Here is an 18,480-nt window from a genome sequence, read left to right as displayed (position 1 = left end):
AACTGGGGTTAGATGGTATCTCAATGTGGTTTTGATTTGCATTTCCCGGATGCTGAGTGATGTTGAGCATTTTTTCATATGTCTGTTGGCCATTTGGATATCTTCCTTAGAGAAATGCCTACTTAGCTCTTTTGCCCATTTTTTAATTGGGTTGCTTGTTTTCTTCTTGTAAAGTTGTTTGAGTTCCTTATATATTCTGGATATTAATCCTTTGTCAGATGTATATTTTGCAAATATTTTCTCCCACTCTGTTGGTTGTCTTTTAACTCTTTTAATTGTTTCTTTTGCTGTGCAGAAGCTTTTTAGTTTGATATAATCCCATTTGTTTATTTTTCCTTTGGTTGCCCGTGCTTTTGGGATCGTATTCATGAAGTCTATGCCCAGTCCTATTTCCTGAAGTGTTTCCCCTATGTTTTCTTTAAGAAGTTTTATTGTCTCAGGGTGTATATTTAAATCCTTAATCCATTTTGAGTTGATTTTAGTATACGGTGAGAGGTATGGATCTAGTTTCATTCTCCTGCATATCGATATCCAGTTATCCCAGCACCACTTGCTGAAGAGGCAATCCCTTCCCCAGTGAATAGGCTTGGTGCCTTTGTCAAAATCAGATGGCAGTAAGTGTGTGGGTTGATTTCTGGATTTTCTATTCTATTCCATTGGTCAGTGTGTCTGTTTTTATGCCAGTACCATACTGTTTTTGTTATTATAGCTTTGTAGTATAGCTTAAAGTCAGGTAGTGTTATGCCTCCAGCTTTATTTTTTTTGCTGAGCATTGCTTTGGCTATTCGTGGTCTTTTATTGTTCCATAAAAATGTCTGAATAGTTTTTTCCATTTCTGAGAAAAATGTCTTTGGAATTTTGATGGGGATTGCATTGAATTTGTATATCACTTTGGGTAGTATGGACATTTTCACTATGTTGATTCTTCCAATCCAAGAGCATGGAATATCTTTCCATCTTCTTGTATCCTCTCTAATTTCTCTCAGCAGTGGTTTGTAGTTCTCATTATAGAGATTTTTCACCTCCTTGGTTAACTCAATTCCTAAGTATTTTATTTTTTTGGTGGCTATTGTAAATGGGCAGGCTTTCTTGATTTCTCCTTCTGCATGTTCACTATTGGAGAAAAGAAATGCTACTGATTTTTGTGTGTTGATTTTGTATCCTGCTACTGTGCTGAAATCATTGATCAATTCCAACAGTTTTTTTGTAGAGGTTTTAGGCTGTTCGATATATAGGATCATGTCATCTGCAAACAGGGACAGTTTGACTTCATCTTTTCCAATCTGGATGCCCTTTATTTCCTTCTCTTCTCTGATTGCTCTGGCTAGTACTTCCAACACTATGTTGAATAGGAGTGGTGAGAGTGGGCATCCTTGTCTAGTGCCTGTTCTTAAAGGAAAAGCTTTCAGCTTTTCCCCATTCGGGATGATATTGGCAGTGGGTTTGTCATATATGGCTTTAATTATGTTGAGATACTTTCCCTCTATACCTAACTTATAGAGGGTCTTTGTCATGAATGAGTGCTGAACTTTATCAAATGCTTTTTCAGCATCTATAGAGATGATCATATGGTCCTTGTGTTTGAGTTTATTAATATGGTGTATCACATTTATTGATTTGCGTATGTTGAACCAACCTTGCATCCCTGGGATGAATCCCACTTGATCGTGATGAATAATTTTTCGTATGTGTTGCTGTATTCTGTTTGCTAGTATTTTAGTGAGGATTTTTGCATCTATATTCATCAAGGATATCGGCCTGTAGTTTTCTTTTTTGGTTATATCTTTACCTGGTTTTGGTATCAGGATGATGTTTGCTTCATAGAATGAGTTTGGGAGATTTGCGTCTGTTTCAATCTTTTGGAATAGTTTGTAAAGAATCGGTGTCAATTCCTCTTTGAATGTTTGGTAAAATTCTGCTGTGAATCCATCTGGTCCTGGGCTTTTCTTTGTTGGGAGCCTTCTGATAACAGCTTCAATCTCCTTTATTGTTATTGGTGTGTTCAACTTTTCTACGTCTTCATGGGTCAGTTTGGGGAGCTTGTGTGTGTCCAGAAATTTATCCATTTCCTCCAGATTTTCAAATTTGTTGGCGTATAGTTGTTTATAGTACTCTCGAATGATTCCTTGTATTTCAGATGAATCAGTTGTAATATCGCCTTTTTCATTTCTAATTTTTGTTATTTGAGTCTTCTCTCTTCTTTTTTTTGTTAGCCATGCTAATGGTTTGTCAATTTTATTTATCTTTTCAAAAAACCAACTTTTTGATTCGTTGATCTTTTGAATTGTTTTTTGGTTTTCAATTACATTCAGTTCTGCTCTGATCTTAATGATTTCTTTCCGTCTGCTAACTTTAGGATTGGATTGTTCTTGTTTTTCTAGTTCTTTAAGGTGAAGTGTTAGGTTGTTCACTTGCCATCTTTCCATTCTTCTGAAGTGAGCATTTAATGCAATAAATTTTCCCCTCAATACTGCTTTTGCAGTATCCCACAGGTTTTGGTATGATGTATCATTGTTTTCATTAGTTTCAATAAACTTTTTGATTTCCTGCTTGATTTCTTCTTGGACCCATATGTCATTAAGTAGAATGCTGTTTAATTTCCATGTGTTTGTATAGTTTCCAGAGTTTCGTTTGTTATTAATTTCTAGTTTTAATCCATTGTGGTCTGAGAAGATACATGGGATAATTCCAATTTTTTTGAATTTATTGAGACTTGATTTGTGACCTAATATGTGATCTATCCTGGAGAATGATCCATGTGCTGATGAGAAGAATGAATATTCTGAGGTTGTTGGGTGGAATGTTCTGTAGATATCTGCCAATTCCAATTGGTCTAGAGTCTTGTTTAGATCTTGTGTTTCTCTACTGATTCTTTGCCTAGATGATCTGTCTAATATTGACAGTGGAGTGTTCAGGTCCCCTGCTATTATGGTATTAGTGTCTATTTCCTTCTTTAGGTCTAATAGAGTTTGTTTTATAAATCTGGCTGCTCCAACATTGGGTGCGTACATATTTATGATTGTTATGTCTTCTTGATGGATCAGTCCTTTTATCATTAAGTAGTGTCCCTCATTGTCTCTTTTTATGGTTTTTAGTTTAAAGTCTATTTTGTCAGATATAAGAATAGCCACTCCAGCTCGTTTTTCTTTTCTGTTTGCATGGTAAATCTTTTTCCATCCTTTCACTCTTAGTCTGTGTGAATCTTTATGGGTGAGGTGGGTCTCTTGTAGGCAGCATATAGTTGGGTCCTGCTTTTTGATCCAGTCAGCCAGTCTGTGTCTTTTAATTGGGGAATTTAAGCCTTTAACATTAAGAGTTGTTATTGAAAGGTGTTGATTTATTCCTAGCATTTTATTGGTTGTTTGGTTGTCTTAGGTGTCTTTTGTTCCTTGCTTTCTGATTTACTGTTTGGTTTCTTTGTTTGTTGGTTCCTTAGGTTGTAGATAGTGTTTTTGTTAGCTTGTTTTCTCTTCATGAATGCCATTTTTATTGTACTAGCGGGTTTAGATTTTTCTTAGGTTTTTATGGCAGTGGTAGTTATTTTTCAGGAACCAAACCCAGTACCCCCTTGAGGATTTCTTGTAAGGGTGGTCTTGTGGTAGTGAACTCCCGCAGTTTTTGTTTGTCTGAGAAATATACTATTTGCCCCTCATTTCGGAAGGATAGCCTTGCAGGGTGGAGTATTCTTGGCTGGCAATCTTTGTCTTTTAGTATTTTGAAAATATCATCCCATTCCTTTCTAGCTTTTAGGGTTTGTGATGAAAAGTCTGATGTTAACCTGATTGGGGCTCCCTTATAGGTGATTTGACGCTTCTCTCTTGCAGCTTTTAAGATTCTCTCTTTGTCTCTGAGTTTTGCCAATTTGACTATGACATGTCTTGGAGAAGGCCTTTTTGGGTTGAATACGTTTGGAGATCGTTGAGCTTCCTGGATCTGAAGATCTGTGATTTTTCCTATACCTGGGAAGTTTTCTGCCACTATTTTGTTGAATATGTTTTCAATGGAATCTCCATTTTCCTCCCCTTCTGGAATACCCATGACTCGGATATTTGAGCGCTTGAGGTTGTCTGATATCTCTCTCAGATTTTCTTCCATGTCCTTGATTCTTTTTTCTTTCTTTTTGTCTGCTTGTGTTATTTCAAACAGCCCATCTTCAAGTTCAGAGGTTCTCTCTTCAACTTCGACAAGCCTGCTGGTTAAACTCTCCGTTGTGTTTTTTATTTCCCTGAATAACTTCTTCAGTTCAGCAAGTTCTGCTACATTTTTTTTCAGGACATTGATTTCCTTGTATATTTCCTCTTTCAGATCCTGTATACTTTTCCTCATTTCATCATGATGTCTAGCTGAGTTTTCTTGTATCTCATTCAGTTTCCTTAGAATTATCACTCGAAATTCCTTGTCAGTTATTTCAAGGGCTTCTTGTTCTATAGGATCTAGAGTATGAGATTTATTAACTTTTGGTGGTGTACTTTCTTGATTTTTTGTATTTCTGGTGTCTTTTTTTTGGTGTTTATTCATTGTGGCAGGGGGTTTCACAGTCCACCGGTTTGAGACTAATGACTAACTAGGATGTTGCTGTGGTTGCCAATTTGGTATGGCTCCCGCTGTGACTGCTCAGTTGGCCTCTAGTGTCTTGTGTGTGTGGTTGCCTCGGGTCTTGGGCTTCTCCGGGGATCCACCTTTCTGGTCAGCTTGTACTCTGCTGGGCTGGTGGATCACATACCACAGGGTGTGTGATCTCTGTTGAGCTTTCACTTTCTGTACAGGACTTCTCCCCGTTCCGTGTGCTCTGGCCCAGGCTGTTAGATCGTGCAGTGGCGACCCCACCGGGTGTGTGGTTTCTGTCGAGTCTCCGCCTCCCTGGCTGCACGTCTTCCCCCTCTGTGCACACTGTGCTGGGCTGGGGCGTGTCTTCTGCACCCCTCGTCTATCAGCTGGGCCTTCAAGACCCTGCTCAGCACCGCCTCGCCCAGGAAGTCTACCAGGTTTCTGCTAGGCACAGACGACCGGTCTCTCTGGGTGCCTTTGTAGCACTGTGTAGATCTTTCTCAGGTCTTGTTCACCTTTGTATCCCCCCGGTATAAACCGAGTCTAGTGCCCGCCTGCAGCCTGGTCTCCGGCAGTTTCAAGCGGACCTGGGAACTCTCCTACCACACTATTCCCAACCAGAAATTCGTTAGGCTTTTTTCCAAACTGGTGGTCGCAGAGATGGTATCTGCCTCCCAGTAACAGGAAGTTTACCGGGGCCGGACTCCAGGGTGTGGTGGAGTGACAGTCGGCCCGCCCGTACTTCCTAGCCCTCCCAACACTGGTCGGGACGCCCCACACCCCCAGCCCCGCCAGAGAACCGCGGAGGGAGTGGGAGAGGAGGCCGGCCCGCAGGGTCCGGAAAGCCCCGCGCCAGGCCAAGCAAATGGGCTCAGTGATGGCCGAGCAGGGTGGAGCTGCCCGCTCCTGGGAAAATGGAGGCAGCACCGGCGCAGTGAGTGGCCTGGTGGTGCAGGCGGGAGCCGCGTGGGCATCCACCCCCCGAACAGAGCTTTGCCAGGGATCACTCACAGTGCTGTGCCAGGTCGGGCGCTCGCTCTGTCTCTGGTTTGTTGCCTTCCGTGTTCTCGGCGCTGCCGCCTCGGGCTGTTCAGTCGCGGCGCCGCTCGGGCGCTCCCAGGAATCTTCTTTAATGCCGGCCTGAAACCTCGAATCCTGAATAGGGCAGCTGGCCGCCTTCAGTGCAGCCCCAGCCTCCGGGATCCTGGCTGCATCCACAGCAGCCCTGGCGCCGTGTTCCCTGTTTAGAGACTCGCTTTTGCAGCTAAGAATCAGTTCTTTTCCTGCTCCACACTTCAAAGCTGTTGCCTGTAAATGAGGCAGCCTCTCCTGCCGGGGGCAAAGTGGCGTTGAGCCCCCACGACCGGCCAGCAGCAGCAGTCCTCCCTTAAGAGATGGCCAGAGGAAGGTCCACAAGTTTCCCGGCTTCCTGAGGTCCAATGGCCACCTTTTCCACCTCAGCTACTCCGCGCCAGCCGCTGCAGCCGCCGCCATCTTGAAACTCCTTGGTTGTTATGTTTCTTAAGTCTCTTTTAATTTAGAAGAGCCCTTCCTATGTGCTTGGCCTCTATTCCTCTTTTTCTTTTGCTTTCACCAGTCACTTCTTGAAGAGCCAGTCAGCCTGTAGAGTGTCCAATATTTTAGATTTTATTTATTATTTTGTCATGATATTGTTGCTTTTCTATCCTCTGTAATCTCTTTAAAACGAAAGAGATTAGAGTCTCAGTTATATTTCCGTCATCATTTTTATACAAGCATTTCATTGATTGTGCTGTGTATTTCATACTCCTTCAAATCAGAAAGCATTGGGGAAATTGGGAACTACAAAAAATAATAATGACTTCAATTACTTAAAGCATGTGGACTATATAATATTCCATTAGCTCATAATTAAATACCAAAGGGAGAGAGAGAAAGAAAGCGTAACAAAACAGACTAAAAACGTATTCATCTGTCACCATTGAGATTAGATAGTTTACCCACTCCTTACACAGAAAAATTGTAAATAGGAAGAATTAGGTACTCATCCTTTCTTCTCTGCATGAACCATATTTCAGGATAACCAAATAGCCTGAGTTAATGTTAGAAAGATCTTCTATACCTTCCAATTTGATTTGAAGGAGTGTTCTTCACACACACACACACAGGCTGACTGGTTCTTCAACAAGTGAATGGTGAAAGCAAGAAGAGAGAGAGAGAGAGAGAGAGAGAGAGAGAGAGAGAGAGAGAGAGAGAGAGAGAGAGAGAGAGAGAGAGCGCACGTAGGGAGGTGTCAGGCTGGATCTCAGATCCCTCTGCCCCTTCCTGTGCAGGCCATGAGTCAGATAATTGAAAGAAGATTCTGGCAGCTTTATGCAAAGTAGACATACTTTATTCTTCAGATGTGAGCTTCACAGACATGCTTTATTCTCAGACATGAGCTCTGCCATCCTCCATTGACCCTCCATACTCTGCCATCCAGTGGTTCAGAGCAGTTACCTTTCTACTCTCCGTACATAAAAGTGGCCACAAGCCAAGCATCGCATAATTACAACAATCATGCTGAATCAGTAAATGGACACACATGTGCAGTTACAATACTTTTATAACTTGCCTCTAGTGAATGTGCTGGATCTTGCCCATTTGTAACAGATGCAAGGCGAGTGAGCCTGACTAAACTTTTCTACTTTCCTTATAGGAGGGCTCTTCTAAATTAAAAGAGACTTAAGAAACCTAAATACCAAAAGTACTACAAAACTTGACTTAAATAAACCAACTATGAAGGCATTTTTTTTTACTTTTAATTATGCAAACACATTCTGGTCCCTCCAATTTTATAGTATATGTATGTATTAAAAAAATACTGTACCCCACAATGATGTACTATTAAAATATTTTTAATGTTGCAATTTTAAAAAATAAATAAGTTAAAAAAAGAACAAAGCAACTTAAAAATGACATCCTGTGAATATTAAGATTCCCCTTACCTTAACTTTTCACCTCTTGGTTTGAACATAACATTGATTATTTCAATTATTCATTGAAGATGGCAAAACAATGACTTTATTTTAATTCTAACATCATGTAGACACAGGTAATTCAAAAAGTTTGTGGAAAAATAGAATTAAAATAATATGAATCTTTCCATCAACTTTTTGAAGATCCCTGATATTATATTAAATATTAAATGTTTATATATATATATGGAATTTTTTTGGTATACAAGATCTTCCTATCATCAACTCAGGCTATTTGGTTATTCTGAAATATGGTTCATATAGAAGAGAAAGGATAAGTACCTAATTCTTCCCCTTTAATCACAATTTTCTTAGTAAGGAGTGGGTATACTATTTAAACTCAATGACGACAGATGAGTAAGTTTTTAGCCTGTTATGTTATGCTTGCATTCTCTCTCTCTCTATTTAATACTTAATTATGAGCTAATGGGATTTTGAATATTCAGTGAGCTTTGATTAATTGAAGTCATTGATATTTTTTATACTCAAATTTTCTCTTGGCCATTGAGGAGCCCTCCAGTTTGCATCCTGTGTTCTTTTGATTTCACCTCATTGATCTCTGATAATGTCATCACTTTACAGCTCATAAAATCTCCAGGATTTTATACAGTTTCTCCCCCATAAGTGGCAGCAGCCACTTCACCAAGGAGTCCTGATTCCTTTTTTTAAAAAAAATTTAAATGCATTTCTATTTTTATTTTTATTTTTTTTACTTCCACAGTTTATTTTATTTTGTCAATATACGAATTGGTTGATTATTGTGGCCAATTACCGAAACCTCCCTCCCTCCTCCCTCTCCCCCCTCCCTCCCAACAATGTCCTTTCTGTTTGCTTGTCCTATCAACTTCAAGGAATTGTAATTGTTATGTCTTCTTCTCCCCCCCCCGTTTTTTTTCTTTTGTATGTGTATGAATTTATTTATCTTTATCTCCCACCAATAAGTGAGAACATGTGGTATTTCTCTTTCTGTGCCTGACTTGTTTCACTTAATATAATTCTCTCTAGGTCCATCCATGTCATTGCAAATGGCAGTATTTCATTCTTTTTTATAGCACAGTAGTATTCCACTGTGTAGATACACTACATTTTCCATATCCACTCATCTGATGATGGACATTTGGGCTGGTTCCAACTCTTAGCTATTGTAAAGAGTGCTGCAATGAACACTGGAGAACAGGTATACCTTCGACTTGATGATTTCCTTTCCTCTGGGTATATTCCCAGCAGTGGGATAGCTGGGTCATATGGTAGATCTATCTGCAATTGTTTGAGGAACCTCCATACCATTTTCCATAAAGGCTGCACCATTTTGCAGTCCCACCAACAATGTATGAGAGTTCCTTTTTCTCCACAACCTCGCCAGCATTTATCGTTCACAGTCTTTTGGATACTAGCCATCCTAACTGGGGTGAGATGGTATCTCAGTGTGCTTTAAATTTGCATTTCCCGAATGCTGAGTGATGTTGAGCATTTTTTCATATGTCTGTTGGCCATTCATATATCTTCCTTTGAGAAATGCCTATTTAGCTCTTTTGCACATTTTTTAATTGAGTGGCTTGTTTTTTTCTTGTAAAGTTGTTTCAGTTCCTTGTATATTCTGGATATTAATCTTTTGTCAGATATATATTTTGCAAATATTTTCTCCCACTCTGTTGGTTTTCTTTTAACTCTGTTGTTTCTTTTGCTGTGCAGTAGCTTTTTAGTTTGATATAATTCCATTTGTTTATTTTTCCTTTGGTTGCCCATGCTTTTGGGGTCATATTCATGAAGTCTATGTCCAGTCCTACTTCCTGAAGTGATTCTCCTATGTTTTCTTTAAGAAGTTTTATTGTTTCAGAGTGTATATTTAATTCTTTAATCCATTTTGAGTTGGCTTTGGTATATGGTGAAAGGTATGGGTCTAGTTTCATTCTCCCCCATATAGATATCCAGTTCTCCCAACACCATTTGCTGAAAGGCAGTCTCTTCCCCAGTGTATAGGCTTGGTTCCTTTGTCAAAGAGCAGATGGCTGTAGGTGTGTGGGCTGATTTCTAGATTCTCTATTCTATTCCATTGATCAATGTGTCTGTTTTTATGCCAGTACCATGCTGTTTTGGTAATTATAGCTTTGTAGTATAGTTTAAAGTCAGGTAGTGTTATGCCTCCAGCTTTATTTTTTTTTTTTTGCTCAGCATTGCTTTGGCTATGCATGGTCTTTTGTTATTCCATATAAATGTCTGTATAGTTTTTTCCATTTCTTATAAAAAATGTCATTAGAATTTTGATGGGGATTGCATTGAATTTGTATATCACTTTGGGTAGTATGGACATTTTCACAATGTTGATTCTTCCAATCCAAGAGCATGGGATATCTTTCCATCTTCTTGTATCCTCTCTAATTTCTCTCACCAGTGGTTTGTATTTCTCATTGTAGAGATTTTTCACATCCTTGGTTAACTCAATTCCTAAGTATTTTATTTTTTTTTTTTGGTGGCTATTGTAAATAGGCAAGCTTTCTTGATTTCTCTTTCTCCATGTTCACTATTGGAGAATAGAAATTCTACAGATTTTTGCATGTTGATATTGTATCCTGCTACCTTGCTGAAATCATTTATCAGCTCCAAGATTTTTTGGTAGAGGCTTTAGGCTGTTCGGTATATAGGATCATGTCATCTACAGACAGGGACAGTCTGAGTTCATCTTTTCCAATCTGGATGCACTTTATTTCCTTCTCTTCTCCGATTGCTCTGGGTAGTACTTGCAACACTATGTTGAATAGGAGTGGTGAGAAAGGGCATCCTCTTCTAGTTCCTGTTCTTAAATGAAAAATTTTCAGCTTTCCCCATTCAGGATGATATTGGCAGTGGGTTTAGCATATATGGCTTTAATTATGTTGAGATAATTTCCATCTATACCTAACTTATAGAGGGTCTTTGTCATGAATGAATGTTAAATTTTATCAAATGCTTTTTCATCATCTATAGAGATGACCATATGGTCCCTGTGTTTGCTTTTATTAATATGGTGTATCACATTTATTGATTTGCGTATGTTGAACCAATCTTGCATCACTGGAATGAATCCCACTTGATCATGGTGAATAATTTTACATATGTGTTGCTGTATTCTGTTTGCTAGTATTTTAGTGAGGATTTTTGCATCTATATTCATCAAGGATATCGGTCTGTAGTTTTCTTTTTTAGTTGTATCTTTACCTGGTTTTGGTATCAGGATGATATTTGCTTCATAGAATGAGTTTGGGAGATTTGCGTCTGTTTCAATCTTTTGGAATAGTTTGTAAAGAATTGGTGTCAATTCCTCTTTGAATGTTTGGTAAAATTCTGTTGTGAATCCATCTGGTCCTGGGCTTTTCATTGTTGGGAGCCTTCTAGTAACAGCTTCAATCTCCTTTATTTTTATTGGTCTGTTCAGATTTTCTACGTCTTCATGGCTCAGTTTTGGTAGCTTCTGTGTGTGTGCAGAAATTTATCCATTTCCTCCAGATTTTCAAATTTGTTGGCATATAGTTGTTTATAGTAGTCTTGAATGATTCTTGTATTTCAGATGTATCAGTTGTAATATCACCTTTTTCATTTCTAATTTGTGTTATTTGGATCTTCTCTCTTCTTTTTTTAGTTAGCCATGCTAATGGTTTGTCAATTTTATTTATCTTTTCAAAAAACCTTTTTTATTCATTGATCTTTTGTATTGATTTTAGGGTTTCAATTTCATTAAGTTCTGCTCTGATCTTAATGATTTCTTTCCGTCTGCTAACTTTGGGTATGGATTGTTTTGTTTTTCTAGTTCTTTAAGGTGGCATGTTAGTTTGTTCACTTGCCATCTTTCCATTCTTCTGAAGTAAGAATTTAAAGTGATATTTTTCCCCCTTAGTACTGCTTTTGCAGTATCCTACAGGTTTTGGTATGATGTATCATTATTTTCATTATTTTTAGTAAGTTTTTAAATTTCCTGTTTGATTTTTTTCTTGGACCCATATGTCATTAAGTAGAATGCTTTTTAATTTCTGTGTGTTTGTATGGTTTCCAGAATTTCGTTTGTTATTGATTTCTAATTTTAATCCATTGTGGTCTGAAAAAATACAAGTGAGAATTCCAATTTTTTTGAATTTGTTGAGACTTGATTTGTGACCTAACGTGTGATCTATCCTGAAGAATGATCCATGTGCTGATGAGAAGAATGAATATTCTGAGCTTGTAGGATGGAGTGTTCTGTAGATATCTGCCAAGTCCAATTGGTCTAGTATGTTGTTTAGATCTTGTTTTTCTCTGCTCATTCTTTGCTAAGATGATCTGTCCAATATTGACAGTGGGGTGTTCAGGTCCCCTGCTATTATGGTATTGGTGTCTATTTCCTTCTTTAGGTCTAATAGAGTTTGTATTATAAATCTAGCTGCTCCGACATTGGGTGCATATATATTTATGATTGCTATGTCTTCTTGATGGATCAATCCTTTTATCATTATGTAGTTGCCATCATTACCTCTTTTTGTGGATTTTAGTTTAAAGTCTATTTTATCAGATATAAGAATAGCTACTCCAGCTCGTTTTTCATTTCTGTTTGCATGGTAAATCTTTTTCCATCCTTTCAGTCTTAGTCTATGCGAGTCTTTATGGGTGAAGTGGGTCTCTTGAAGGCAGCATATAGTTGGGTCCTCCTTTTTAATCTAGTCAGCCAGTCTGTGTCTTTTGATTGGGGAATTTAAGTGTTTTACATTAAGAGTTGTTATTGAAAAGTGTTGATTTAATCCTAGCATTTTATTGATTATTGCTTGGATGTCTTAGGTGTCTTTTGTTCCTTTCTTTCTGATTTACTGTTTGGTTTCTGTATTTGTTGGTTCCTTTGGTTGTAGATAGCCTTTTTGTTTGTTTATTTTCTCTTCATGAATGCCATTTTTATTATACTAGTGGGTTTTGATTTTTCTTGGGTTTTTATAGCAGTGGTAGTTATTTTTCAGGTACCAAACTCAGTATTACTTGAGAATTTCTTGTAAAGGTGGTCATGTGGTAGTAAACTCCCACAGTTTTTGTTTGTCTGAGAAATATCCTATTTGCCCTTCATTTCGGAAGGATAGCCTTGCAGGGTAGAGTATTCTTGGCTGACAATTTCTGTCTTTTAGTATTTTGAATATATCATCTCATTCCTTTCTGGCTTTTAGGGTTTGTGCTGAAAAGTCTGATGTTAGTCTGATTGGGGCTCCCTTACAGGTGATTTGATGCTTCTCTCTTGCAGCTTTTAAGATTCTCTCTTTGTCTTTGAGTTTTGCCAATTTGACTATAACATGTCTTGGAGAAGACCTTTTTTTTTTTTTTTTTTTTAATAGTCCTAGAGTTTTTTTTTCTTTTTTTTTTTTAATTTTATTTTCTCGATATACATTGTGGCTGATTATTGCTCCCCATCACCAAAACCTCCCTCCCTTCTCCCTCCCCCCCTCCCCCCCAACAATGTCCTTTCTGTTTGCTTGTCGTATCAACTTCAAGTAATTGTGGTTTTGGATTGAATACGTTTGGGGATCTTTGAGCTTCCTGAATCTGAAGATCTGTGTCTTTTCTAATAACTGGGAAATTTTCTGCCACTATTTTGTTGAATGTGTTTCAATGCAATCTCCTTTTTCCTCCCCTTCTAGAATACCCATTACTTGCATATTTGAGTGCTTAAGGTTGTCTGATATCTCTGTCAGATTTTCTTCAATGCCTTTAATTCTTTTTTATTTCTTTTTTTCTTTCCTCTTTTTTTTTTTTTTTTGGTCTGCCTGTGTTATTTCAAACAGCCCATCTTCAAGGTCAGAAGTTCTCTCTTCTACTTCTGCATGTCTGCTAGTTAAACTCTCTGTTGTGTTTTTTATTTCATTGAATGAATTCTTCAGTTCGGCAAGCTCTTCTTTTTCAGGGCATTGATTTCCTTGTACCTTTCTTCTTTCAGGTCCTGTATACTTTTCCTTGTTTCATCATGTTGTCCAGCTGTGTTTTCTTGTATTTCATTCAGTTTCCTTAGAATTATCACTCGAAATTCCTTGTCAGATATTTCAAGGGCTTCGTGTTCTATAGGATCTAGAGCTTGAGAGTTATTACTCTTTGCTGGTGTGTTTTCTTGATTTTTCATATCTCTGGTATCTTTCCTTTGATGTTTAGTCATTGTGTCAGGGGTTTTCACAGTCCACAGGTTTGACACTATTTTCTGGCTAGGATGTTGCTGGGGTTGCCAATTTGGTAATGGCTACCTCAGTGTCTGCTCAGTTGGCCACCAGTACCTTGCATGTGTGGTTGCCTCTGGTCTTGGGCCTCTCCAGGGAGCCACCTCTCTGGTCAGCATTCACTCAGCCGGGCTGCTGGGTCATGTGGTGGCACCACAGGGCATGTGTTCTCTGCAGAGCTTCTGCTTCCCCTGATGGACGTCTCCCTGCGCTGTGTGCACTGGGCCAGGCTGCTGGGTCACGCACCAGCACGACAGGGTATGTGGTCTCTGCAGAGCTTCCACCTCCCCTGCTGGATATCTCCCTGCTCTGTGCACACTGGGCCGGGCTGGGGATCCTGATTCCTTTTAGGGAAGAATATTTAGAGACCAAAAATGGCAGAGTGTGTAACTCCAAGGGCCTGTCCCTCCACATAAACTAAAATTCAGCAAAAAATGAACATAATCAACTCAGTTCAAACTGTGAAAATGTTAAAAGACTACAGCATCCAAGAGCACCAAGAAATGTGTTTAGGTGATGGGTATGCTGTCTACCCTATGTGAGTCATTGTATAGTGTATGTATTGAAACAATACTGTACCCCACAGATATGTACAATTAACCCATTTTAAAATGCTATGATTAAAAACATTACAAAAAAGAATAAAGCAATTTAAAAATAGGGGAAAAGCTTTGTGGGGTTTTTACTTGCCCTTGCCCACACCTCGTCCCTGGTTCAGTGGTGGTCTTGAAGATGGCAGACTGTATTCCCGGTGTGGGGCCTTCGTCTCTGCTTCCAGAGGAAGCAGAGCAGGCCTTATTCTCAGTGAATTGTGCTTGTCTATTCTAACCTTTCTGGAGGATACTTGGAGGTCTGAAACAGGCACTTGTCCTGGTTTCCACCTAACTTACAACGCATGTATGGGCCATTCTGTGCAAATGAAAAGGTTACAGTTAAGGTAAAACATAAGGCACTAAATACATAGGAGAAAAAGCTCCCAGCTTTTCTTTGGGAAATTGAGCATTCAAAAACACCCATGCATATTGGAGAATATAGAAAGCCATGTGCATGCCCAGGGCAGGACACATGCTCAAGAAAGATCTGAGAATAAATTGAGCTTTCACATCTGTTTGATTTCTGTGTTAGTGCAAGCTGAAATTTGTAAGGCATAGTTGTAAATGGGTTATCTAAGCACTAAACGAGTGCCCAAGAACAGAGATGTCTGCAGACTGAGGAGATTTTTCCTTCCTTCCTTCCTTCCTTCCTTCCTTCCTTCCTTCCTTCCTTCCTTCCTTCCTTCCTTCCTTCCTTCCTTCCCTCCCTCCCTCCCTCCCTCCCTCCCTCCCTCCCTTCCTCTTCCTTCCTTTCTCCCTCCCTCCCTCTCTTTCTCTCTCCCTCATTCTTTCTCCTCTCTCACCCATTGAACCAGTCCCCTTAATCCTGCATACCAAAAGTAGTATTTGCAGAGATATTTAGAATATAATATATTAAGCCATCATGCCAGTGGACAACTTGGCTATGTTCTACTGAGACCGTTCATTCACCCCTTAAGCCCACAGTTTCCTGTAAAACTCCAGGCGATTTACTTCAGTAGTAAATATTTTTAAAGCAAATCATCATAAGCAGGTTGACTTAACTTCAGACCCACTTATAAACATAGATTTATTGAGATATAATTCACAGACTATTTAATACAAGCATTTAAAGTGTGCAATTCAATTATTTTTTAAAATTGTCACAAAGTGCAACCATAACCACAGTTAATTTTAGAACATTTTGATTGCCTAATAAACAAAACAAAACAAAACAAACAAAGCACCCCTGTACTCTTTAGCTATTACACTTTGTCCGCCTCCCAACTCCCAGACACTAATTTCTGTTTCTATAGATGTGCTTAGAAGGTTCTTCTATGTTGGAGCATGTATCAATATTTCATTGCTTTATACAGGTGAATAAGATTCCATTGAATACATGTACATATTTTGCTTAGCCAGTCTGCCATTTGCAGACATTTGGGTGATTTCTGCCTTTTGGCTACCATGCATAATGCTGCTATAAGCATTCCTGTACAAGTTTCTATGTGAACGTACATTTTTGAGGGTAGAGATATAAAACTGGGAGTGGAATTGCTGGGTTATATAGTAACTCTGTGTTTAATCTTTTGAGGAACTGCTAGACTGTTTTCCAAAGTGGTTGCATGATCTTACATTCCCACCAGCAGTGCATGTGGATTTTGATTTTTCTACATTCTCACCAACATCCAAGATTACCTGACTCTTTGATTCTAGACATTCTAGTGGGTGTGTAGTAGTATCTCACTGGAGTTTTGATTTGCATTTCCCTGACGCCTAATGATGTCCAGCAACTTTTAATGTGCTTATTGGTAATGTATATCTTTTCAGAAGAATTGTCTATTTAGACACTTTGCCCATTTTTTTATTTGGGTTGTATTTTTATTATTGAGTTATGAAAATGGTTTATATATGCCAGATACAAGTCCTGTATCAGATATACTGAAAATATTTTCTGTCATTCTGTGTGCTGTCTTTCCACTTTTTTGAAGGTGAGGGCCACTTTTCAACCTGCCTCTGCAACCTCTCAGAAACCAACCTTCTGGTAGCCACTGCCTTTCTGTTTCCAGACCCATAACCTAGTTAACACCTTTTAAACTGTTACTTTCATCTTTCTCATTTTCTGTTTTTTTTCACTGGATCTTTAAAAAACTAGAGGAACCTAGCCTGGGAGGATAAAGACATTACTTTCTTATTCAGAGTCCCTGACTCTGACTTGCTTTGTAGTTTTGGCAAATTATTTCATCTATCTAGGTCTAAATTTCCAGTTTTTAAAAATAAACATAATTACTGCTATGCTTGGTTTCTATAAATGGCTAACTCTGATTTATCCTTGAGTTTTCAGTTTAAATGTAACTTCCTCAATAAGAGAATGCATGTTTATCTTATTATTAATTCCCACAATTATAACTAATTAATCGTAACTAATAATATATTAATTGCAATTTTAATGTCTATATTCTCACCTCTTTTAAAACACCCTAAAGATAGAAACTGGACATATCTGTTTTGTTCATCACTATATTTGGGGCTTATCACTGTATCTGAAACACAGTAAGAGCTAAATAAAAGTTTTGGATTGGATGGAGGGATGTAGGAATAAAAATAGTTTGGGATCTTATTAGAAGGTTCTATGGAATTGAAAGGTTTCCTAAAATTAACATTTGATCCTCTACTCATAGAAGATATTCATATACATAATAATCCCTAAAATTAGCTAATAATTAAATCCCCAGATTTCTCATATGCTACATTTTAGAATTATCTTTCTCATTTAAAAAATATATTTCAGGAAATAACTATCTTGAAATAAAATAAAGAAGTTGTCCAATGTCAAATGAAATCCTATTTACTGCCCTTGACTCAACTCCTAAATTTTCATACCTTATACTGAGCACAGATATTACGACCCGGGAGACTGACACATATGACTCTCCAGGCCAGAACAGACATGTGACAAACTGTATTCTTCTCAAAAGTGATGTCTCGGACAGGTTTACTTCTTTCCTTTGGGGAAAAGTACCTGGAAAGTGTTTTTGTTTATTTATATTTTACTAGATAGTTTTCTAAAACCCAGAGTAATAATTAGCAGTCTGGGCAGAATAAAGTATAACCATTTTGTTTGTTTCTTTTTTATTTTTTATTTACTTATTTATTTACTATCTGCTAAATGCCAGACACTGTGTGCTATGGTTTACAGATCCTATCACTAATTCTTAAAACAACCTTCAAGAAAAAATTGTTATCAAATGATGAAATCAAGACTAAGAGAGGTTGTGCTTTCTAAATTCATATAACTAATAAGTGACTGAATGAACCAGGATTTAAACACAGATAAAAGTGATTTCAAAGAACATGTTTTTCTCTACTACACTAATGTCGGAGGGAGGGTCCGGGGGGTGGGGGCTGACAATCGGCCTCAAACCACCCAGTCGTCTTACTAGGTTCTTGCCTCTACTACAGGAAAGAAGTCAAGGGCGCAGTCACAAGTTTAACAAAATAGATTAGAAATACAGGTTCCATGGAGATAGTGCAGCACGCTCCAGAGACTGAGCAAGGCCCACGCCAAGTTTAACACAAAAGCAAGTTCAGTACAGGCATCAAGTCTAACACAAAAGCCAGAAAAACAAAGTTCAGTACAGAGTACAGACTGGCTCAAGAGAATAAGCCGCTGCTTACTGAAAGCAAGGTAGTTACAAATTCAATTATACACACCGCAGCCAGCAAGGTGCAGTTGTCACCAGGAAAGAGAACAGCAACAACCCTACCTTTGCCTGGGATCCAGCTTTTATAGGTTTTCTATCTAGTTAATATTCAGTTAAAGGGGTGGTTCCCAGTTTTATGCACCAGAATGTTCTGTGCTCTCTATTGAGCATGCCCAGCCACTAGATTGCATAAGCCAGCCCCTTGTCTCATTTTCCTTTGTTGGTTCTAAGAATAGGTCTAACTGGCAACAGTGGCTACTTTCCTCCTGGGGAGAGCTCAGAGGAGGGGACCTGAAACCTCAGGGAATGGCTGGAAACGCAGAGGCATGTCCTGCTGTTTGCCAAACGGGTCCCTAAATTTAGTATTTAAACCTTTCTTTGCAGTGTACCCTCACTAAAAATACACTTTATCCTAAGTCAGTCTGAAGACACCAGACAATTTTCTGGCTCAAATCCATCACTTTCTTCCCTTGACCATCCAAGGTGAACA

This window comes from Cynocephalus volans, chromosome 8, assembly GCF_027409185.1.
Source record: "Cynocephalus volans isolate mCynVol1 chromosome 8, mCynVol1.pri, whole genome shotgun sequence".
Lineage (NCBI taxonomy): Eukaryota > Metazoa > Chordata > Mammalia > Dermoptera > Cynocephalidae > Cynocephalus > Cynocephalus volans.
This window is presented reverse-complemented; position numbering follows the sequence as displayed.